This window comes from Brachycentrus maculatus, unplaced genomic scaffold (assembly GCF_059751285.1).
Source record: "Brachycentrus maculatus isolate JH-2025_06_01 unplaced genomic scaffold, ASM5975128v1 h1tg000452l, whole genome shotgun sequence".
Lineage (NCBI taxonomy): Eukaryota > Metazoa > Arthropoda > Insecta > Trichoptera > Brachycentridae > Brachycentrus > Brachycentrus maculatus.
The window spans coordinates 361,245-386,192 of record NW_028281199.1 but is presented as its reverse complement, the minus strand read 5'-3'; the positions used below and the strand labels follow the sequence as shown (position 1 = coordinate 386,192).

The window sequence follows — 24,948 nt, the reverse complement described above, 5'->3', positions numbered from 1 at the left end:
ATGATACAAGTGTTTAATTTAAAAAAAAATCATCAAAATAAAAAGACAGTGTTTGAGCAATGACATAAACAAGGTTTCGATACTGAATCATGGAAATCAATTATAGAAAATGAAATTGCGTTGATTCGGCAGTCACTTTGTGGTAATATCTATATTTTAATAGATTTATATTATCCACTGACACTTCGTGATGGAATTGCATTTTTAATTTATTATTAGATTAAAACCAATATTTTTAGCTTTTCCACTTTTTTTATTTGACCAGCGACCGGGTTTCGTCGTTACCGACATCATCAGACTGGTGAGAGGCTTTACAAATTTGTATGTTATATATAAAAGAAGGCAGGAGTTGATAACCATGATTTGATATAATTTTATGAGAAATTAATTTAATTTTAGTGAATTTAAGTATTGTATGATATTTTAAATATTTTTTTTTTATAAAGGTTTTTTGTATTGAAAGCACGATTTTATATAAAGTTAAAATAGATTTGTATTTTTTGTGAATGAATTTAAATTATGTAACGAGGTATCAGGAAATGCTGGTTGACGGCTCCTTCCACTAAGCTGTGGTTGTCCGAGGGGAGTCCGAAGTTCTCTGAAATGTAAATTTCCCGGCAGTCATTTCTTATCGACAAGACATTAAGGCATCTATTGTTTCTTTTCTAATGGGTAAAGTAAGGGAGAATGAATGTGTGTTACTTGATCGTTTAATATGTCTTTATTATGACAATTTTTTAATCTATTTATTTCCAAAATTTCGAGCCTATCTAATTTTTTACCTTTACTACATTTGTGTAAGATTTTTACATTAAAATTTTTATCGAAATCATGATTTGACTCTATCAAGTGGTTTGCAAAAGTGGAGTTTTCTTTTTTTTTTTTTTTTTTTTTTTTTTTTTTTTTTTTTTTAAATAAGAATAAACGAACATGTCCAAAGTTGGAGAAATAAAAAAGAAAACTCCACTTTTGCAAACCACTTGATAGAGTCAAATCATGATTTCGATAAAAATTTTAATGTAAAAATCTTACACAAATGTAGTAAAGGTAAAAAAATTAGATAGGCTCGAAATTTTGGAAATAAATAGATTAAAAAATTGTCATACTAAAGACATATTAAACGATCAAGTAACACACATTCATTCTCCCTTACTTTACCCATTAGAAAAGAAACAATAGATGCCTTAATGTCTTGTCGATAAGAAATGACTGCCGGGAAATTTACATTTCAGAGAACTTCGGACTCCCCCCGGACAACCACAGCTTAGTGGAAGGAGCCGTCAACCAGCATTTCCTGATACCTCGTTACATAATTTAAATTCATTCACAAAAAATACAAATCTATTTTAACTTTATATAAAATCGTGCTTTCAATACAAAAAACCTTTATAAAAAAAAATATTTAAAATATCATACAATACTTAAATTCACTAAAATTAAATTAATTTCTCATAAAATTATATCAAATCATGGTTATCAACTCCTGCCTTCTTTTATATATAACATACAAATTTGTAAAGCCTCTCACCAGTCTGATGATGTCGGTAACGACGAAACCCGGTCGCTGGTCAAATAAAAAAGTGGAAAAGCTAAAAATATTGGTTTTAATCTAATAATAAATTATCTATATTTTAGATTTAAGTTTCACTTAGTAAATACGGTGTTTGAAAATGATGCGGAATGCTTCGAAACACTTGTCACAATAGATTTTTTTTAAATAGTGGAATTTAACGAGAATTTTTTTTATTAAAGCGAATAGAAAAAAAAACTAAAATGGCAGTACACAGCGAAGTCCTGGTTCCAATAGAAATGTATGGAAATGAATCACTGAATTCGCAAAAGAAGGATGAGAAAGTAAACTGAATGCAGTCGAAATGCGATTTTTTAGACGAATGTGAGAGAAAACTTTGTAAAGAGATGTTCGAATGCGATATAAGAAATGCAATGCTTAGATAAGCATAAAAGATGAAAATAAGAAAAGTGTATTGAGATGGTTGAGGTATATGAACCAAATGAGTGTAGAAAGAACAGTAAAACAATCGTATAAGGCGAATGTGGTTGATATTAGAAGCAGAGGAAGACAGGAAATCTTAGAAAAAACACATATTGTTGAGGTGTTCTATTCTCTCTGTCTACCCTTCGTCTAAAGTGACATTATGAGTAGTTAGTTAGTCAGTTAATCGAGGTTCTACTCTACTTTGAATGCTATTACAATTTCATTGTTGAATTTTAGTTTAGTGCCTATTTCTAAATGCGTTTCAAAGGTTGTGCCAAAAGTGTTGCGCCCTCATCATCGCTCCTGACCCGGGCAATGTATCTTGCTAAGTGACATTTAGATCCCTCCTCGTTAACTGTATCATTACTACGGCGAGAAGTGTGCCGCCTCACCTTGAACTGGCATTACTCACATTATAATGCTGGAGTATTTATCAAAGTAAATGAAAAGTGAAAGCTAAAATTACCTCCGTCAGAGACGGCTAAAGTCTTAAAACATTGATGTATAATTTTAAATAAACATTAAACAGCGCTTCATTGATCATTTATACAGATAGAAACATTGATTTATTTATATTTTATTATTTATATTCAAAGCATTTACTTTGTGGTCAAACATTTTAATTGATATTAGTAATGTTAGTAAATAACCACTCACCGACTACTTCTGTCTACCGGTTTCGAGACGTACCCGTCTCTTCGTCAGGACATACACTACAATTTAACAATCATGCGAACAACACTACACCACACCCACTTAGTACTATTCACATACACTATCACTACACATGCAAAACATGCAGAGCGAGTTGTTAGTCCCACCATGCTTTTGGGAAACTGTATGAAACTGTATGTACTGTGGGAAACTGAAAAAGTGTATGTCCTGACGAAGAGACGGGTACGTCTCGAAACCGGTAGACAGAAGTAGTCGGTGAGTGGTTATTTACTAACATTACTAATATCAATTATTTATATTTTATTCACCTGTGAATATTGCGCTTTTACATGTTTTAAAAATTTATCATCTCTACACAAATTTCTTGATCTTCTTTTAACTGTTAACTGATGATGCCATAAAATATAAAAAAATTATAGATTTAGCGTTAAATTTTTGTGAAATTCCATTTTAATTTTTATATTAAAATCAAATACTCATTTTTAGAGTCTACTTAATTGTATTTTATTATTAAGAACATATTAAAATAAAGTTTGTGATAATTGTATTACCTTATTTTGGCTTAAAATGCCATAACTAGGAGAAAAAATTGTTACAAATGTTATTTTTATGTATTTTTAATAGTAAAATACAATTTGGTAGACTTTAAAAATGAATGTTTGTATTTAATATTTAACTTATAAATCAATATGCATTTAAATTAATATTTCGTCCTAATCATAAAAATGAGTACAAAATATTTAGTTAAACATAAAGTTTCTGTGGTAAACTATAATGGAGTTCCTTAATGTATATCTTTTGATTGTTTTGTCTTCCATATGTTGCTGTTGTTAACCCAAATAAACAATAATAAAAAAATATATATATATGAAGGAACTAAAAAGGCTTTTGATCAATGCAATCACATTGGTTACAACCGATACAAACCCTCGTTTTCGTTCGTTATCTACGTATAGTATTTCCTAAAACCTACTTGATATTAAGTGTGTCAAAATCTTTATTCCAAATATCTTGATTTGTACGCTTTTGTTTATAATTTCGTGAGTCATTTTCGTAAATCCTGTAAATATTCTTCTTCATCAATGTTGAGATGTCAATATAATCAACTCTTAATCAAAGAATCCAAGGTGATCTGTCTTGATTTCATGAATCAGTCCAGGATGATTTTAAAGAAATATTTCAGTAAAAACTTGGTGATAATTAAAATAAGTACAAAAAATTATGAATTATTTTATCATTATTTATCATGTGTAAGTGATTTACGTAAAGAATTATTTTTCTTTTTCTTACCCTAATCCTTACCAGATGGTGCATAGAGAACTGCATCGTATTGAAGTGTTTTACTATTATATCTCACCTTTACTGTCTCTTTTTTAAGTTTTTATGGAGGAGCTTTCCATACCATCGTTCCCGCAACAGCAAAGTCAAGCTTGTCAAATTTAGTGCGCAGGTTGAGAACTGATGTTTAGAAAACAGTAACAGACAAATCAAAGGATAGAGATGACGATATTTTCTGAATCCTGTCATCATCATGGTGTAAACCCGGAAGGAAACAAGTTCACGCAGTTGCAAAAGTCTCAGGAGATCATGACGCTCATAGGGTAACACGTTGAGGAGGTGTTAGTTATGCAAATGCTGGTAAATGTAACATAAGTCTTCAGGTACTATACAACGTACGTTTTATTTAAAGATCATCTCACCCTCACTTTTTCTAACTACTGGTGGAAGAGCATTCTATGCCACCGACCTCGCAACAGCGAAATCAAATTTAAAGTTCATTAAATTTTGAGCCCTGGTTAGGAACTGATATTTAGAAAACAATAACAGACTAATTTCTTCGAAGACATGACGATATTTGCTAAATACTGTCATAATTATGGTACCGTACCGGAAGGAAACAAGTTCACGCAGTTAATAATGTATCAGGAGATCATGACGTTCATTGGGTAACACGTAGAGGAGGTGTTAGTTGCGCAAATGCTGGTAAATGTAACATGGGTCTTCGGGTACTATACACATACGTACATGCACGGCGCCCGCTTTTCGTTCACCTTTAGCACCTCCGACCTTTACAACGGTACACAGTGGTACGTGTGCGCCTGGCGGCTGGCAAAAGTGATTCACAATGGTAATATTATTATGTAGGTACATCAGAATGGCGCGAACATTAGAGTGGATCGCTCTCTTAGTAGAAAAAAAATGCTTTATGTGTTTTAACTTGAGATGAAACATTTATCGTTTACATATGAAAGTAGCTGGAAGTCCCCAAGGCTTATGACTTGGCATTTGGCTGGTTTCAGTGATCTCTTTATGCACTTGTTTAACGTTCACTATTGTATCCATTATTGAACATCCATAATGCATTGATTTGTATAAATACAATGGTCTTGGGTCGCTTAAATGGGTAGAATGGTGAACGATACACTAGTGAATAAAGTGATCACTTGAGCCAACGGAATTCCAGGTCGTAAGTACTGGTATTTGACGAATGTATGACAAAATAATAAATGTTTGAATGGTTATATAAGGAATAAATGCAGGGCTGAGATAATAGTTTAGGCATGTGATTTGAATACGTGAATAAATAACGGTAAAACGAAATTATAAAGCAAATGTGGTTGGTAATAAAAGCAGAGGAAGATTTAACAAAAATTGGCATGATCAAGTATTTCAAGTACTTGAAAGTGGTTAGGTCAGTAATCTGAATAATCGGCGTATAAGTATGAAGAGATGCATGAAAGAGGCAGATTGGCGTGGCATTTTATTCTCTCTGCCTACCCCTACAGGAAGCGGCGTGATAGTTGGTTAGTTTAAATAAATATTTATATCGATGTACAAGATAACAGTTTATACCCGGGCATCGATTACAAATGGATGATAACGTTTTTTAAATGCTTGAATGTGGTCAGGTAGGAGTCAGAATAATTGGATAAAAACTAATTGGTGTGATGATTTTCACTGCCTACCTGTTGTGGAGAAGAAGATAGTAAGTTGCATATGTATATATAAATATATACTTAACATGAATTTCCTAAAAAAGTCGATCCTCCTTAGTGTACCATATAACCTAGTCACTTTACACCAAACTAACACCGCCGCAAAGTAGTATACAGGCCGTACACGCAGACAGTGATGGCTAATATATTATTATAGATACTCTAGTTGTGTGCCGTATACTCCGTTCTGTGCGGGGCGGCACGCGCCCCAGGCACGCGCTGGACGAGCAGATTATTAGAATAACTATAGTGCTTCTTGAACCAATAATACGCTTTAAATAATTATATATCTGCTGAAGAAGAAAGTTTCAAAGATTTCACGGATTACTTTTTTGTGAGCTTTTTCTTTTGTTGTGTATCACGTAAATAGGTTGAAGTTACCAGAAGTTTTAAATGTTGTTTATTAAATTCAGTGCCTACTTTAAACTCAGTATGCTAAATATTTTGTTAATATTTGATAAATAAAACTGTTATGTAATATAATATTTTTTACTTCACAATATCTATTTACGTATACATTTTTGATATTTCTGCATAGATGAAAAAGAACATGGAAGTCTAGGTATTTATAGAGCTTATGACTTGTCATAGGCTGGTTAAGTGATTTACTTGGTCAAATAGCCATCAAACACACTTTTAACACGTTAAAAAATATAAAGTTAATATTGTTAAGTGATTGATTTAAAATACGGGATATTTAGTGAAGATTTTTTAGCTACTTAAACAGAGGCTAAGGTTATAATTTTTTTTTAAACCGGGGTAATTTGTTCAATTATTTTATTGTGCATTCATATATACTACAATGTATTTTTTTATATAGCGCCGTTTAGTCTTGCAGTGTTAGCTTCGTTCTCGATTTAACAATACACGAAGTAGCCAAGCTGATGGGCGATGCTCGGTGGCTGCTCTCTGCACGATCTCATCTCCCGCTTATAAACGCCGCAATGAGCGAGATTCTTTGTTTGCTTCCAAATGATTCTGTATCACGTAGCGAGAATTGCGCCGATTGTTTTAACACAAATGTTTATGTTAACTTAAAGCTGCGAATATACACGTCTGTAAGAAGACGGATATTCTACGTATAATATATATAAATATGATATATATATATATATATATATATATATATATATATATATATATATATATATATATATATATATATATATATATATATATATATATATATATATATATATATATATATATATAAATATATATATATATATATATATATATATATATATATATATATATATATATATATATATATATATATATATATATATATATATATATATATATATATATATATATATATATATATATATATATATATATATATATATATATATATATATATATATATATATATATATATATATATATATATATATATATATATATATATATATATATATATATATATATATATATATATATAAATAAATTAATAAGATTAGGTAATTGAGGTAGGTAGTAAGGCAAGCTTGTACTACTTAGTAAGGTTAGGTAGGGTAGGTACTGGTTGAGTTTTCATATATCACTAGGCCTATTCTAACTAGTAAGTTAGGATAGGCACTGTTTTTCTTCCTGTTTGGGAGGCACGCCCCTGCAAATATTATATATATTAGGAACTACTCTTAGTTTTATGTAATATTTCGCCACCCCTTTTTTTTTACTAAGTGTGTTACGATTTATTACTTTATTATGATCGATAACTGATATTCTCATTTGGATTAATTTTTGCAATACTAAATGTAGTAATATGTATATAAATTGAAATTATTTTCATAAAACTTTATTGATAATGCTTTGGCATTACAACGTTTTGCGTTGCAATGATTTACGCATTGAAAGATTGTATTTCGTGACGCTATTATTATTATTGAAAATACATAAAAACATAGAAATGTGTGTAATAAAATGTTTAATGCAATAATTGAATAAAGAAACGTTGCTGCAAAAGGCCTTTCTTCAATTAATCTCGCTTTTCAATAAATTATAAATTACAATAATTTCGTTCTGGCTAGTAAACTACAGAAAAATACTCGAATGCTTATATTATTTTGGCGTAAGCGGATGAGTACACAGTAATTTCGAACCAACAGTTAGCTATAATGATACATTTTGATATATCAACATTGATGAAGAAGAAGATATCTGGGTATTTACAAGGCTTACAACCTGTCTCAGACTGGTTTATGTGATAAATTTATTTACGCGTAACATTTACCATTCAACCCATATTTGACAACCGTGCTACTCATTTGTTTTTTGGAATTCATAATAATATCATATTATTTTCACGTCTCTTAATGTTTGAGTTTGTGGCAGCATCTTTGGTTGATTTGTTACATAGATAGAATTCTTGGTCATGGTTCTTGTCGTTACCGATATCATCAGACTGATCAGCTATCGGTAATGAAGAAACCCGGCAGCTGGTCAAATAAAATAAACGCGAAAAAACTATTAATATCAATTAACGAAATATGTTTCATTTATTGATTTGGCAATCTTTTTGTGGTAATATCTACCCATTTTTAATTAAAATTTTACTTGGTAAATACCACTATTACTAAAAATATATTGTGATACGTGATCCAATGCATTTTGCATCCTTTACAAATATTAGTATTGAAAATGATGAGGAATGCATCGAAAAATGTTACACAATAGATTTTAAGAAAAACATAGTTATAATAAATTCAAATAATAAAAATACACATAGTGATAATAAACCAAGTAAAATTCAAATTGAAAAAAATAAAGTATTTGTTTATATGTGAAATTACCATTTTATCCGGTTCCGTAATGTAATGGTCAGCACGCTCGGCTACCGTACTAGAGGCCCGGGCTCGATTACCGAAGAAGGGGGGGAGTGTTAAATAAATATGAGTTATTTTTCACCCTAATATTGATTCAATATCACCCTTGACTGATACCTGTATCGGAGGGTTAATCACCTTTGCTTCATATGTTAACGATTAAGACAACACTGCGTTTATATTATGCAGTTCCCTTTGCACCATCGGGTGTGGATTTGAAGGGTTTGAAGAAGATGATGTTACCAAAATACTATCAGACGCGTGGAAACTTATTTGAAAAAAAAAATGGTATCACACAAAATGAAAAATAAATTATAATGAGAGTATTATATTACCATACTTAGCACAAGTTATCAATAATCCTTTGAGTATATATAAAATGTAATAGTAGTATTCGTTAACTATTGAGCTGATTACCAAATTATGCGTTAAAACTGACTTCTTGCAAAATGGGTGTTAGCAAAGCGACGCGCGACGTAAAGAATGAATAACTGAAAGAAATCGATGGAAAAGTAATCCGCTCGCATTATTTGTGATTACCTAAAATCCACGGCATTACACTGATCATTCGACGTGCGTTTCACTTCCGTTTGATCGCTATTTCGTACTTTTTTTACTATAGATTTTTACCGCACGATGAATATCAGAATAAAAGAGCAAAAAATGACGAAACGAATTGGAGCGGGCGGATATTTTACACTTTTACTCGTTATTCCGAAGATTAAGACTGACCTAGTGACAAAATATTTATTTGTATTGCATTTTTCAATACAAAACAATGACAGAAAAGTGATTGGATGGTAACTAGGTAACTAAACGTCGTACCGCTTTCTGCAGGGATAGGCAGAGATAATACAACGTTACAGCACTCAGTTTTTCCAGACGTTATTCGCATCATCCACATTACTGCATCTTCTCATACACACCCGCCGATTATTCCAATTTCTGGCCACATTTAAGCAGGTACTTGAAATACTTTTGAAAAAATAATAATTTCGAAAAAATATGAACACTGAAGGTTTACCCGTATGCGCCTGTATGAAATATTTAAAACATTAAAAAATATATATAATTTGTAATTATGAAAAGTCGCTTGAATTATTTAAGCAAAAATAACATAATATTACTTATTATTTTTAACATCTCATCAAAGATGAAGAAGAATATGGAAGTCTGGGCATTTACGGGGCTGACGACCGTCATAGGCTGGTTTAACTGATCACGTTATACACGTGTAACATTCACCAATTCAAATTCTTGGAAGTTCTTAATATATGAACTAATTTAGAAACCTTGTTCTTGAATCACTAGAACTTCACTAGAGACATCTATTGGTGAGATGTTAAGAAGCTTTTATTAAGCAGAAACTCTTATATTAGTATGTGAGGTCCGAATCCTGGATTATAATCACACACATGAGAAACGCCAGAAAATACCATTTTCATTTTTATTATTAAGCTTATAATTTGACCAGATAATTTATTTACAGCATTTTGAGTGTGTTCAAATACTTGTTCACAAAATCTGGATTATCTCCAATTACAGGAGTAATTTTCATATTATTAGACTTCCATATTCTTCTTCATCTTTGATGAGATGTTAAAAATAATATGAAAATAACTCCTGTAATTGGAGATAATCCAGATTTTGTGAACAAGTATTTGGACACACACAAAATATTGTTAATAATATTATTTTATTAATGATGATTATAACGACGTTAAAAATATTGCATTTTTTGTACCAAATCGTCTTAGCGTCATTTTTAAAGTGCATTTGGGCATTCAATTGTTCGCCGACATTTGGTTACGAAATACGACCAAGTGAATTCAAAATTACGAAAGGAAATAATATTCCTAGTTAAGCGTGTCAAAGAAATATTGCCATATTTGACCCATAAAGACTTAACACCATCAATATCAGCTCGTGGCTCACTTTTTCTCCTCCATTGTTGAGTAGAAAATAAACTAATTTCACGGATACTTCGTTTCAATATGCTATGCTGGACATTTCAGCACGATAATAACATAATTACCTGAATATTTACTTTTTATTATTATTTATTCTGACATAATCCTATGGATTTTATATCAATATTGCAAAGGAACCGTTTGGTGAAACCGATTGGTTTCACGGAGGGGAGTGTTTCGGCAAAAATGTGTGTATTTTTCAGAATAATTGATGTATTAAAATAGTATTAATAAATGTACGCGAGAAAAACAAATAGACGCAGTCCATCGATTTATATTTTGTTTATAATATTGTCCCCACCACGTGTAGCTCCTTTAAAATCATATATAAGGGGTGGCGGACAAAATTTTGTGTGCTCAGATTAAATAATATTCAAAACGTGTATACCGCGCACGCTCTGTTTTTATATTGGTGTCGCTTTGTTCTTCTCGCCCTTGTGTTTTGTAATTTTCGATATATTGGTGTAATTTCGTTATTTTCACACTTATAACTTTGTAATTTTTAATGAATAAAAGATTGTCTTTATTTGCGCGTTTCCGTCTTCCTAATCAAAAGTGTTCCAGTACCGTTAGCAGTAACAAAAATCCTATGAATTTTATATCAATATTGTCTCAATTCGAGACGAAATATCCATCGTTTTAATTATGATGCAAGTTTCTTGAATGTTTTTCGCAGATACTTTGTGGCACATTTTATAAACTTTAAAAAATAAAACAACTTTGAAGCTCACAAGTTGTCATTTGGAGTTATAATGTATTCGCTGCGCAATGCTCAATAAAAACAGAACATTTAGGAGTTTTTTCCCGTTTTTTAAATCATATTTTCATATGGTGTACGGAGTGCGCGGAAGTTTTTGGTATTGAAAGGGAAGGGTAATTAACTATAAGTATTTCAATGTTTTAGAATTAGTACATAAATCCTGATGATGACAAGGTTCTTGTCAAAACCAGTTGGATAAAGTGTACCAATAAAAAGTGGTTGAAACAAAGTTGTTTTATTTTATAAAGTTTATAAAATGTGCCACAAAGTATCTGCGAAAAACATTCAAGAAATGGCAAAGTTATCATTAAGTTATTTAAAGGAATGCAATTTTAAATCAATATTATTGAAAAAAATATACTTAAAAAATTAAAATTGTAAGGACTTACCTGAATATCATTTTGATTTGGTGGGGGTCCTTTTCACAAAGTGAGAGTGAATTACTGATTACAGTCTTTCAGGGCAGTGAAGTTTTCAGGAACTGAAATAAATAGAAGCATAATTAGTGAATACACATTTTATGAAATTACAATATAACTATTAGAATTTAATATAACAATAAGCTTAAAAAAGCTTTTGATGTGCAGTGATATAAAAAATACTGATTGTAAATATAAGGTTTTTCTGGTAAATACCACTTTTTCTTACAATCTATTGTGACACGTGTATTTATGTATTCTGCAGCATTTTCAAACACCGTATGTAAAAATGATCCGGAATGCATCAAAACACGTGGCACAGTAGATTTTAAGATGTCATGGAATTAACTAAGTAAAATTTTAATTAGAAATATAAAGATATTACCACAAAGTGACTGCCAAATCAATTAATGAAAATAAAGATGATATTAGAAACTCCTAATCGAGTCTGTCATAGAATTTGAGAAAAATATATAGGATAACCTTTATTTTTTTCTTACTATTTCGTATATTTTATAAGGGTTGTTTGACAAAATGAAGTAAGTTGGTATGTCAAATCAAAGACAATTTAATTATTCGATAAACTTATGGTGCTTACTGATGACTACCACAATATATCATTTCGTTTGTTTGCATCATATATTTTACTTAACAACCATAATCTCTTTCGTATGGGTAATGTGTGAGTCGTGCATCACGACATAAGGTGTTCACAAAATTAAATTTGATAAATAATATTGTTTTGTTATTAATTCAATAAAGCAGATAAAAAATAACGAATACTACATACTAAAAAAAGGATTTTAATTTTTTTTTTAAATATATATAAAATCACTGTTGTAATATCTATCCAATTAAATTATATGTTATAACTAGTTAAATACCAAAATTTCTTAAAATCCATTGTGATTCGTGTTTCGATGCATTAAGCATCATTATCAAACTAGGTTGATATTGTGCTCAATAGAAAGCGCTGCCATTGTGAAAAAAACATTTTAAAAAATAACTTTATTTTCCATCTAGGATGTTATATGATGATGATAAACATTGTAATTGGAGATAACCCAGATTTTGTGAACAAGTATTTGGACACACTCAAAATGTTGTGTAAAAGATGTTAAAATTTATTTCTTTAAACTTTTTTCTTTAAACTTTTTTTATATGGCAAATTCATTTTTTCCTTACACTCAATTTGGATTTTTACGTAAATTCAACTTTAAATAATTGGCAAGTATTTTAGTAACTAAATTTGTATTTTTAAAATACGAATTTAATTTTCTGACCACACTGTACTTGGTCGCGTGCCCCTAATAAAAGCATTATTATTTACACGTCATATTTGAAATGTGATATTCTTGACCACGGCATTCAATTTGTCTATTTGCATCTTTCGTCATCGCATTGTTGGGAGTGCAATTAGATATTTTTAAGTACTGTTATTTTGTATGATTAATTACATTTGACGTTCAAGGTAAAAGGGATTACAAATGAATTTTTAATAGTGAATTGTAAAAATAACTGAAGGTCTAAATAAAGTTTTTTTTTTTTAAATTTTAATCTTATTGATAAATGGCAAACCTATTACTGTGATAAAGGTTAAATAAATAATAATTATTTTTAATTAGAGTATATTTTACTTCGTAAATACCACCTTTCCTTAAGATCTAATGTGACGCGTGTTTTGATGCAATCCACATCGAAAATATAGCTTGTGTATAGACAGTAAATTTAATTTACCGAATTTATCAGAAAAAGTTTAGAATAAAACCTGTCACAAGTATTAAAAAAAATACAATCAAATGCGACGTTGTGACAAAATTTAAGATATTAAGATTTAGGATTTTGAACAAAAGAACATTAACATTTTCATTTATATAGATAATATCGTGGGTATACTGGCAAAAAAACGTTAGCATTAATATGCCTATTTTAAGAATCCCCGTTATTTAATTTATCGTTTCGATATTTACTTTGTGGTAAGACATGTTAAAATAATTAAGGAAACAAAATTAGTAATAGTTTCGGAAGCTAAACAAGTAGTCATTAATAAACTCAATTGTATAAAAACAAGTGTTTCCTTAATCATTTTATCCCTATTATTTATAAATTTTAGCCCAAATAAAAAAACTGCTTCTTAACTCAAAATTTAATTTACTTTTAAAACCATATTAATATGACATTCCACAGTAATAAATGTGTTTTTCGAGTTCATAGAACGCTTAAAACTTAATAATATACATCATTTCCTCAAAATCGCATATCTTCGAGTAAACGTTATTTCTAGTACACCCACGATATATATATATATATATATATATATATATATATATATATATATATATATATATATATATATATATATATATATATATATATATATGTATGTGTGTGTGTGTGTGTGTGTGTGTGTGTGTGCATAAATTGTGTATTACGTTGAATATTCGGTTGCGTTAAGTATTGAAATTCCTCTCATTCACTGAACAATATTTTGATGTTTTCGGTTGAACTTTGCATCCGTTGTTAATGTTAACAAATACACAATCGATACTACAACACTTCATATTTTCTCAGAAGCTCATCGCCATTATTACACGGGGCCCGTTTTTCAATGTGCGTCCTTCAGAATTTGACATCGGCAACACTTCGAATGAATTTGTTTTATATCTTGTATTTTTGGTAAAAACCTTTTTTTGTTTTCAGCAAAAAAAAATCTTTTTTTTTTAAATTTTACACAACCGTTTGTCTTTTGAATATTTAAAAATGTACAATATGGAAACAGATTAAAAAAACAATGTTATTCTTAAAATAAAATCCTCAATGGAAAAAAAGTATTTAGTTCTTTAATTAACTTAACAAAAATTCTTCATTCCCCTTCAAACCCTCACACTAATAGATCACTCCATTATATAAACGTAGTGTTATCTTAAGTTTTAACACACGAAGGACAGGTCATCAGCCCTCCGCTTCAGGTACTAGTCCAGGGTAGTATTGAATAAATATTAGAGTGAAAAAATCACTTGTATTTACATATTTGACCCCCTCCCCTGGGAATTGAAATCGAGACCTCCAGAACGGTAACCAAACGTGCTGACTATGACGGAAGTAAATATAATGAGAGAAAATGATGTGCTTTGGATCTAAAACTGACTGGTTAAAGTAATTACTTAATTCATCTCTATGTATTTTTCTCCAATTTGTCTTAATTTTGTAAATTGTATATATAGAGTACACTCGGGTCTCTTTTTATGCGTTAAATACGTTCTACGAGGGTCGCAAAAAAACTCGCATAAAAAAAGACTTGAAGTACATACAAAACTGGGGGATAGGGTCCATTATTTTTAAAAATCGCATAACATCAAATCAAAATGATGAATATACCAAAAATTGCATAAAAGAGTTTATAAAAAAACATAAAAATAAAAACAGAAGCTTTTTCCTTAATTAAATATCCACACATGGGAAATCGTTTTTTTTCTATTTTTTCAAATAAAGCATCTCTTGAATACAATGTAAGATTTGACCTTAACTATGAGCCAGTGACACAATCACACTTTGACGGTTGTAACCTGCACTTACCTAAATTTAAGATTTTTTTATGCGAAATCACATAAAAAAGACTTGAGCTACATGCAAAAATAAGGGATAGGTTCCATTACATTTGAAAATCGCATAACTTCAAAATCGCATGAAAAAGATGCGGGATATTATCACGTTTAGTTAGAATGATAAATCAGTTTTAGTTTATTTTTGTAGTTAATTTGCTCAAATTTATTTTAAAATAAGTTTTTCTGCTATATAAGATGTCTCCAGAATGTTAAAATAAAGATGTGATTGAAAAACCAAGCCTTTAAAGAGTTGCCGACATCTTATTTTGGCAAGAGGTTCATGGGGTCAGAAACAGGAAAATCATTGTATTCTATTTCAGTTGTAATGTATGAAGAAATATATAATATACGCCTGTGTTCAATATCAGTGCATGTTTGTTCAAACACTTAACAAATGTTACGCAAATATTTAAAGGTAAGCATTCCGTGTGGGTTCCACAACGGTCATCTCAGAATAGAAGGTCTGTGCGTATATTTTAAAGGTATTCCATATACCATAACGATCAGATAAAGAAATAAATTGAAAATAATTTCCTCAATATAATTAATATGTTTATGTTTGCGCTGCTACCTTAAGTGCATGTTGGTCTTCGGGTCGACCAAAAATCATGTGTCCAACATTTTGTGTAGTTTTAATTGTGTAAATAGTGCTATGGTAGTGAAGGGTAGTATTGTTTGCATGCTGTCGTAGTGATTGTCCTGACGAAGAGACGGACACGTCTCGAAACCGGTAGACATAAAAATCTCGGTGAGTGGTTATATGCTTATATTATTAACATTTTTGTAAAAAAAAGGAATTTAATTTATTGATTTGGCATTAACTTTTTGGAATGATATATTGATTATTTTAACATTAAACACTTGTTTAATACAACTTATTGTGTTTCATTACTCACGACAAGTTTCGAAAACTTTATATGTTTTCATCAACGGGTGATACAAAGACTAACGAGAAAAAAATATCCAGATTTACATACAGGGGTGGGTGGATTAATAAATCTAAAAATCAGAATCAAATAAAAATATAAACTAACCACTCATTTGACTCACATACACTCAAGTTATTACACTCCATAACATACAAAAGGCAATTCATGATCAGTTTAGAAATTAAAAAATTAAAAAATATATATATTCTGATAAAACATGTTTTTTCCAAAATAAATCAACATTATTGTCTTTGTTCCCACTAAGCAAAATTCCCTTCCCCTCGTAAACCTTCCCCATTCTAGCTCATATCTGATAAATATAATAAAAACACATTCATCTCAACTGTAGATAGTGCCGAGAATTCGCACTTGAAAAATGTCTCAATTAAAGGTTATATACTATTTCCGAAATTAAAGTAGTGTAATGGATAGAATACATTGACCACTTAAACAAACAGGTTAATAATAGATCGTAAGCCATGTAATACACAGACTTCTTTATTCTTATTCATTCCTGTTCAGATTTCAATAAATATTCTTTACTCCTAGTTATTTTTTATAACAAGGTTCAAAATGTTACGGAAAAAATAACGTTTAGGAACGGTTTACTTAACGACGTTATATCATTAAAAAAAACTGGTATCTCACAGACCATCTAGATTTCTAAATTATTATTATAATTACATCCCGATTTAACAAGATTATTAATTGAAATAATTATCCACAGGAAATTAGGAACGTAAGATAATTAATAAGCTACGTTATCTTTTGGTAGACTGCCTAGGAAAAATACTCTAAACAACTTTTGAATGGCTACCTATGAAATATAACGACGAGGTTATAAGTATGATGTTAAAGGTGAAAGAAGATTCGGTAACAGAAATAATTTTATAAAATCTAATACGGTGTTTCGAAAACTTCGTTTTATCAGAAATCATTGCGCTTAGTTTATAAATTAGAAATATATGAAAGGGCATATGTATAAACATAAAAATGCATGTTATTTATTATTTAATTATGTTACTAAAAATTAAATTACAAACCCAATTAAATGTTTGATGTTTTGAGCATGTGAATCGAAGGAGTGAAGAAAGAATAGTTAAATAAATTCAATTTTTTTATAACCCATAACATATGATAGAAGATTACAAAACAATGTAGTAATCAGGTCTTATAATTCTAAAGTTATCGAATTAAATCTAAAAAGTAAAAAAAAATTAACACATTTACATATATGTATATAAAATGATGAACGAACAGAAAAAATACTTTATGGAAATATATTTACGTTACTGATTATTTACATGATCTCATTTGTATACATTATGTGTTTCATATGCCTATTTACTTCACCATTTATTGTTTTATATTTAATATTTAACTCTTTTTAGTTTTGTTTATTAAAAAAAAAACTTTCTTATTTTGTGTGTTCAGTCTTTAAACCCTAAATACCTTGTCCCAAAATGAGTATGGGAATTACTGGTCGGGAATATTATAAACGTATGTGTCTATATATGTAGTATTTAAGACACAAACATACATAATATATAATGTTTTAAACGTAAATATATTATATTTTTTAATTATTTATAAAATGGGGAATTTCAATCCACCTGTTAGACCCGGCAAGTTTAACCTCCTTAAGTATCAATACTACAGTTTTATATGAATCACCGTGTAGATAAGTAACTATAATCTGTTACAGCGCTGTAGTTCTCTGTTATGAATGGAGGTAATTGAAATCGATCCTCATTTAATGCGAAACAATTTTATATACAATTATAAATTGTTATTACAAAATACGAGTTAAATGGTAAATGATCTTGTCAAATAATGAACGCAAACTTCATTTAAAACATATTGGAAAGTCATAACATTACAGGAATGAAAATTGTATAGTAGGTCTAATAACTGGTTTGCATATTTATATTAGTTTACTTAACTTTTTATTTCTAATTTCATTAATTGATTCGGCAGTCACTTTGTGGTAAAACCTATCCTATTATATACACACATTCATTCATACATTTCCTAGATCTACACTAAATATTTTGTACTAATCTTTATGTTTCAGTGGTTAACTATAATTGGCTTGTTCAATGTATATCTTTTAATTGTTTTGTTTTACATATGTTGCTGTTGTTGTTGTTGTTGTTGCCAAATAATATAAAATATTATTTAAATAAATATATATATATATATATATATATATATATATATATATATATATATATATATATATATATATATATATATATATATATATATATATATATATATATATATATATATATATATATATATATATATATATATATATATATATATATATATATATATATATATATATATATATTTTAATGGTTAATAAATCAGCTGTAATATCGGGGTGCCTAAGAGAAAAAACTGGAAGAACAGTCGCACGAATATTTAAAGCAAAGTAAAAATATACGAGACATGTGTAAGACAGAGTGCCACATATGGGATAGAGACCAGAACAGACACGACAAGAATCAAATCTCTTATAAGAACTTCAGAAATGGGGATATTGAGGTGCATAACCGGAAACACGTTGAGATGCCAAATAAGGAACGGAAAAAATCTGAAAATATGCAGTACGAAGTTTTTAGTCAAATGGGGAATACTGCGAAGACGATTCTGGAATGTCAGAAAATAGACTGGCTGAATTGCTCTTCAAGAGAATCCATACAAAAGAATACTTCCTGGAAGACCTCGTAAGCGATGCTGGCTGTCCATTTCACAAGAGATGGATAACGAACAGAATACCTGCCCAGATATTAACCATTGTTTCATTTCGGTACAAGGAGAAATAGTTTGTTTGTTTAACATATATTGTTCCTCTTTATATGAATGACGATGGAAGTCTGAGTAACCCAGAGCATAGGACTTTGTGTAACGTTCATTATTTTATCCATTATTTTATACATGTATATTGCATCAATTCTTAAAACCTTTATATGTGACGCCTACTTTCGAATCCGCCAGATCTGTATCAGTCGATTTTACAAAAAAAAACAAAATTCTCTTTGTAACATTTATGTTTCAAAGATTTGACCATCTTTAGATAAAATATTATGCAATAGAGAATTTTCCAATTTTTTGGATTTTTTTTTCAGTATTTAATAAAAACACGAGACACAAACCGATTATGACGTCATCATAATTTTTGACCTATCCCCGCTTTCTGATTGGCCGATATGGGTCAGAAGGCAAGTTTCATGAATATATCGGAATTTGAAATACAACCCTGTTAAGTATTTTTTGTAGGGTTTTCAAGCATGTAAATATTTTAAATACTAAAATCCACAATTGGCATTCTTTATTTATTTTAAAATCTTATAGAATTGAATCTGGCGGAGTTTGAAAGTAGGCGACACATATTTGCAATGGTATTGGAACCTTCCACATTTAGATACCTACAATTTTCAATACATTTGGAAGTGTTACTGATTGTAGTGCTATCAGTTGAGAACTTGGTGAAGTATTTATTTAAAGTGTTTATACATAATTTTTCTTAGTAAGATGTTTTTTCTGTAAAATATTTACAGAATTAAGTAGCGCTTGTATCGCGTTCGACTATGGGATGACTGCGGAATGCAGGCTGATGCAAGAGACACTCTTGGGCCGGGAGAACAATGGGGATCCCATGGCAGTTTGGTAACAACCTCTCACGACAGGATTGTGAACACTGTGAACAGTTCGCAATGTGTACAGAAAAACAACGCACGCCATTATCGAGTGTGAAACTGTAACACGCATCTTGCGCCATCGAAACACGCGTCGGAATTGAGACTCGGTAAATATATTAAAGAAAGAATTACGCAGAGTCATACATTGTAACACCTGGAAGTATCATGATCTGAACACGTTTTTCATTCACCCTACCATTTGTCGATTTGATAGAAAAATTTCATAACTGCAACTGATATGAAAACATAAAATAAATATTATTTTTTGACATCTCATCAAAGATGAAGAAGAATATGGAAGTCTGGACATTTACGAGGCTGACAACCGTCAAAGGCTGGTTAATGTGATCACTTTACACACGTGTAACATTCACCAATTCTACCCATTATTGACAACCACACTACTCGAATTCTTGGAAGCTCTATATATATGAACCAATTTCGAAACTTTATTCTTAAATCACTAGAACTTCATAAGAGACATCTAATAGTGAGATGATAAGAAGAAACTCTTTAATTAGTATTAAAAAAAACTAAGATATTAAAATGATATTTAATATTTTCTGGCGTTTCTCGTGTATGTGATTATAATCCAGGATTCGGATCTCTCATACTGAAAAATGGTTTCTCCCCAATAAAAAAGCTTCTTTTCATCTCACCAATACATGTCTCTAGTAATTCTAATGATTCAATGATTCTAATGATTCAAGAACAATGTTTCAAAATTGGTTCAAATATATAGAACTTCCAAGAATTTGAGTAGTGTGATTGTCAATAATGGGTTGAATTGGTGAACTTACACTATGTAAAGTTATCACTTAAACCAGCCTATGACGGTCGTCAGCCCCGTAAATGCCCGGACATCCACATTCTTCATCATCTTGAGATGTCAAAAAAAATATATGAAAATAACTCCTATAATTGGAGATAATCCAGATTTTGTGAACAAGTATTTGGACACACTCAAAATGTTGTTAATAAACAAAAGTGGTCTTAAACAATTGTTTCATTTTAATATATTAATATCATCATCCTATTCCACCCGCAGTTCTTGAAACTAGTCGTGCTTATATTGATCAACTCGAATGTGGTCTTCAACAAGTGTTTTATCTTCATAATAAAAACAACACATATCAAAGCTTTGCCTATGCAAATTGTTTAATAGATCACTGACACATTAAAAAATGTTAACGTATGTCTGACTCAAGCATATAATTGGGTCATCGATTTGACTCCAATTACAATTCTCTTGAGGGCATGTATTAATGCAAGTGTTGCATTATACGTGCAAGTGATCCATTATATATTCTAGCGATCTATTACATTTGCATAGCATTGTATTCAATATGAAAAGGGCGCCTATTATCCCGATTCATTTTATATGAAAATAATGGTATTCATCAATGACAGGCGGACCAATCAGTTATGGGGCCGATCTCAATACTCCTCCATTATGAAGTTACGTCAGGATTTAATGGTGTTACAATGGTTAAATAGGATTTGCTTCTAGTACCCATGTTGCTGCATACATCATGATACAATCTTCTTGGATTTTTCATTCCTTAGAAGATGTCTTATTTCGTGGATAAAAGCTGAAGTAACAGCTTTTTAACTTAAACAAGCAAAATAACTTACCAATGTACTCATCAAATTTATTGTGATTAATAATGTGTTTTAAATTGAAATTGTTGTAAAGGTTATAAAAAAATTCAAAGCTTATTAAAGTTAAATATTTTTTTTCAGTATGTTATACGTAGTGTATTCATATGGTAAAATGATATAAATATTCTGTAAAAATAATATTTAATAAATTTTCGATACTAATATTGTGTTTTCCATCATAAGTTCTAACTAACTAACGCCACTTCCACGCAGGAGGAGGCAGAAATAATAAAACGTCACACCAATCTATCTTTGCACATAATCTTTGCCTCTTCTACATTCACATGTAACACAAGTACTAGCTAGGAATGAAGATGAAACGCAGTTTATAAAATATTTTGCCAACACTAGATTATCCCTCCTGTTCCCAACACAGATTCAAATAAAAACGTATTGAATAAGCTAGAAGAAACAAACTTCACTAAATGATCAATAAACCTTGTACATAAAAAGCAAGGTAAATAATAAATGCAATTCTCATTAAAATGTTATGTTTATTTCAAATAAACATTTTATGTTTTGGGATTATGATATAAAATGTAATCAGAATAATGACATTTTTAACAAGCGTCTAAATAGTTTGTGGTTTTAGAATATAAATGAATGGAGAAAAATTCCCACGAACTTCAAACTTTTGCAATGAACAAGATTAATGGTACTTTATGAAGTCCACGAGAATCTGGGAGCTAAAGATGTATTGTTTTTCTCTAAATATTTCCCAATGTGACAAATTAACCTAAGGTGGCCATCTGCGCTGTGATGAATCACATTCCTGCTGGTTTGGGAACATTAGTCTTCCACAGTTGCGTCCACCGTCACAGTAACTTTGGCTTAGCACACACGCCACTTAGAATTACAGAACTTTTTCATACATTCTTTACGAATGGCATAATTGATGGTCTTGTGTGTTGTTTTGACAAAAGTACAAGATTACGAAAAAACGATGATACCAAAAATAAATTAAAACATATATTTTTCTGTGGTCTTAATTGGTTAACTCCTTAGCCATTCTATTATGCGCTACTTTCTTCAGCTCCTTGATTGAACAGCTCATATCTTCCTACATGTCGCAAAGGTATTCGCAGCGTGTATTCCAAGTACTTTGACTCATGTTATCTTTCTGTAGCATCCTTAATTTTTTTGGTCTTCCTCTAGATGATTTTCGAGGAAGATCCATGGCGATTGCCTGGTTCATAATATCTTCAGGTTTTCTGTGTTTAATGTGCCCATACCATCTCGATTGCCTTTCCTCTACCTTACTATTGATGTTACACCCAGGCTTCCACGAATGCGTGAACTTTTTATATTGTAAAACATAATTTATATAACTTTTATTTCTAAGGGACACTCTAGCTGACCATCTAAGCATTCGCACTTCAGCAGTTTTTAGTCGCATAGAGTTGGTGTTATACATCGTCTAGCATTCGAAGACATAAAGGAGTGCGGGTCTGACAATTGATTGGTAGACTTTACCTTTTAGCTTGGCTGGCATTTTGGGCTCTTCCTTACTATTTATATCTGTTATATCCAGGCTCTTATTTTGTCTCTAAGGAACGCTTTAGGAGACCATGTAAGCATTGGTACTTCAGCAGTTTCTAGCACATATTAATACGTACCTCGCAATAATTCTTTGCTTCGATTGCAAAATCAGGCACTTGCGGAATATTGAGAGTGAAAAATCATATCTGAAATGGAGTCATAAGGTATGGGAAACGGAGCGACGTTCGCGGGAAAATCTTCACAATAGCACCAAGGCCTCGTGTATTGCGTGGTTTCCTCACAACTCCTAGGCAAAGCACGAAAAGCGAAAACGGCACAATGGAACGGAAGAAAAATGGAGGCTTTGACAGGCAAACTCGACCGGGAACACATTTTCACAGACCTCTCAGTCTTAAAACAACATTTCTGTCAGATAAAAAGAATGATCGAGCGAAGATATTAAGCAAAAAGATTAATAAAGGAATTATATTTTATCTCATGCGGCTACCGGAATGACAGATTGTATTTGTGTTACATTTTCTTAAGAAGGTCAACAATTTTTTGGTGACCTTTCTTCGTTTGCAGACCACGATGACCCCGGTCAAGATATACAAATGATAAGTAAATGAACAAGGTATAAAATTTTAAAACGGTGTTTATCGCTGGTAAAGTATTTTTTTACTTAACCTCATTTAACGCTGGACAAAATTTACGTTAGAAAAAAATAAATATTCAATTTAATAATATAATGATTAAAATATAAAAGTGAAATGTTTGTAAAAGACCACTTTTGAGTTTATTAATGTAAATATGACTAGTTTCGAGAACTAAAGATATTTGTATTATTATTACAGGTGAAAATACAAACTAATTAGAAGAGAGCTATTGTACATGTAAAATCAAATAACTAAAAAAATCATAAAACAAAGCATATTGTGTTATATGTTTAGTAAAAAAAATGTTCAATATAAATCCCTCTTCAAGCACAATAATTATTTCTCTTTTTGAAGAGGCACAGTGTTACAAAAAATTATATTTTATAAGTAAATATTTGTCTAGTTTTATAATAAGTGTAATAATTTTGGGTTTTTGTAATAATAAAAATAAATCTTTAATGTGCTCTTATTAATAAGTGGCTATAATACTGACCTAGTTTTTGTCTTAAGCTGGTCCATATTTTTAACATATTGATTTAATTTTAAGACAGCTTGATAATTTTTTCAATTTATTTTTATTTTTTAATGGGATAGTTTTATTCTAACAAAGTTAAAAAAATAATAGTCAAAAGTCAAGTGCATATAAAGGTTTTGTATTCAATACTGACCTATTCAAAATGGATTATTTCCTAATACTGACTGGTGTTGCCCCTATTACTGGCTACGAGTGAAATAAGACAACTCAATTCATATTTTAATATATTTTACCATATGTAAACTGGAGTAAGATATAAATATTTGTAATGGAAATAAATGTAAAAGTAAGTACTTATGTGACAATTTATTATTTAAAAAAAAAAACATATTGGTTAAACATAATGTATTGTTAATGTATTTTTTTAAGCTGTCTTTAAATAAATATTTCTGAAATGGAATAATTTCCTCTAGCATTTAGTAACACCGGTTCTGGAATGGTTTTTATGATTCCTTCTGAAGTATACCATATAGTATCCTATTTTTCTGGCACTTCTAGTTCAGGCACACCATGACCTTGATCAAGGCAAAACCATCCTTTTGGGAATTATTACGATTCCGAAAAAAATTCTTTATATAATTTTTTATTTAAAATTATCATATTATTCCACAAACTCAATAGCAACCACAATATTTTGAGTGTGTCGGAAACATTGATTAAAAATTCTTGAATGTACACAACTTAAAAATTACTTTTAAAAATACCTCGACAAAGACTAAGATGTGTAT

The 24,948-nt window shown here is 30.2% G+C and overlaps 1 protein-coding gene across 1 annotated transcript in view; it reads right to left on the bottom strand.

The window, feature by feature from the left end:
- Positions 1 to 24,948, bottom strand: part of LOC148302428 (uncharacterized) — a 173,040-nt gene that overhangs the window by 115,630 nt on the left and 32,462 nt on the right. Inside the window, exon 2 of the mRNA XM_088271607.1 lies at positions 11,615 to 11,706. The gene's annotated coding sequence lies outside the window, so the exon portion shown is untranslated. The remainder of the gene's footprint in view (positions 1 to 11,614; positions 11,707 to 24,948) is intronic.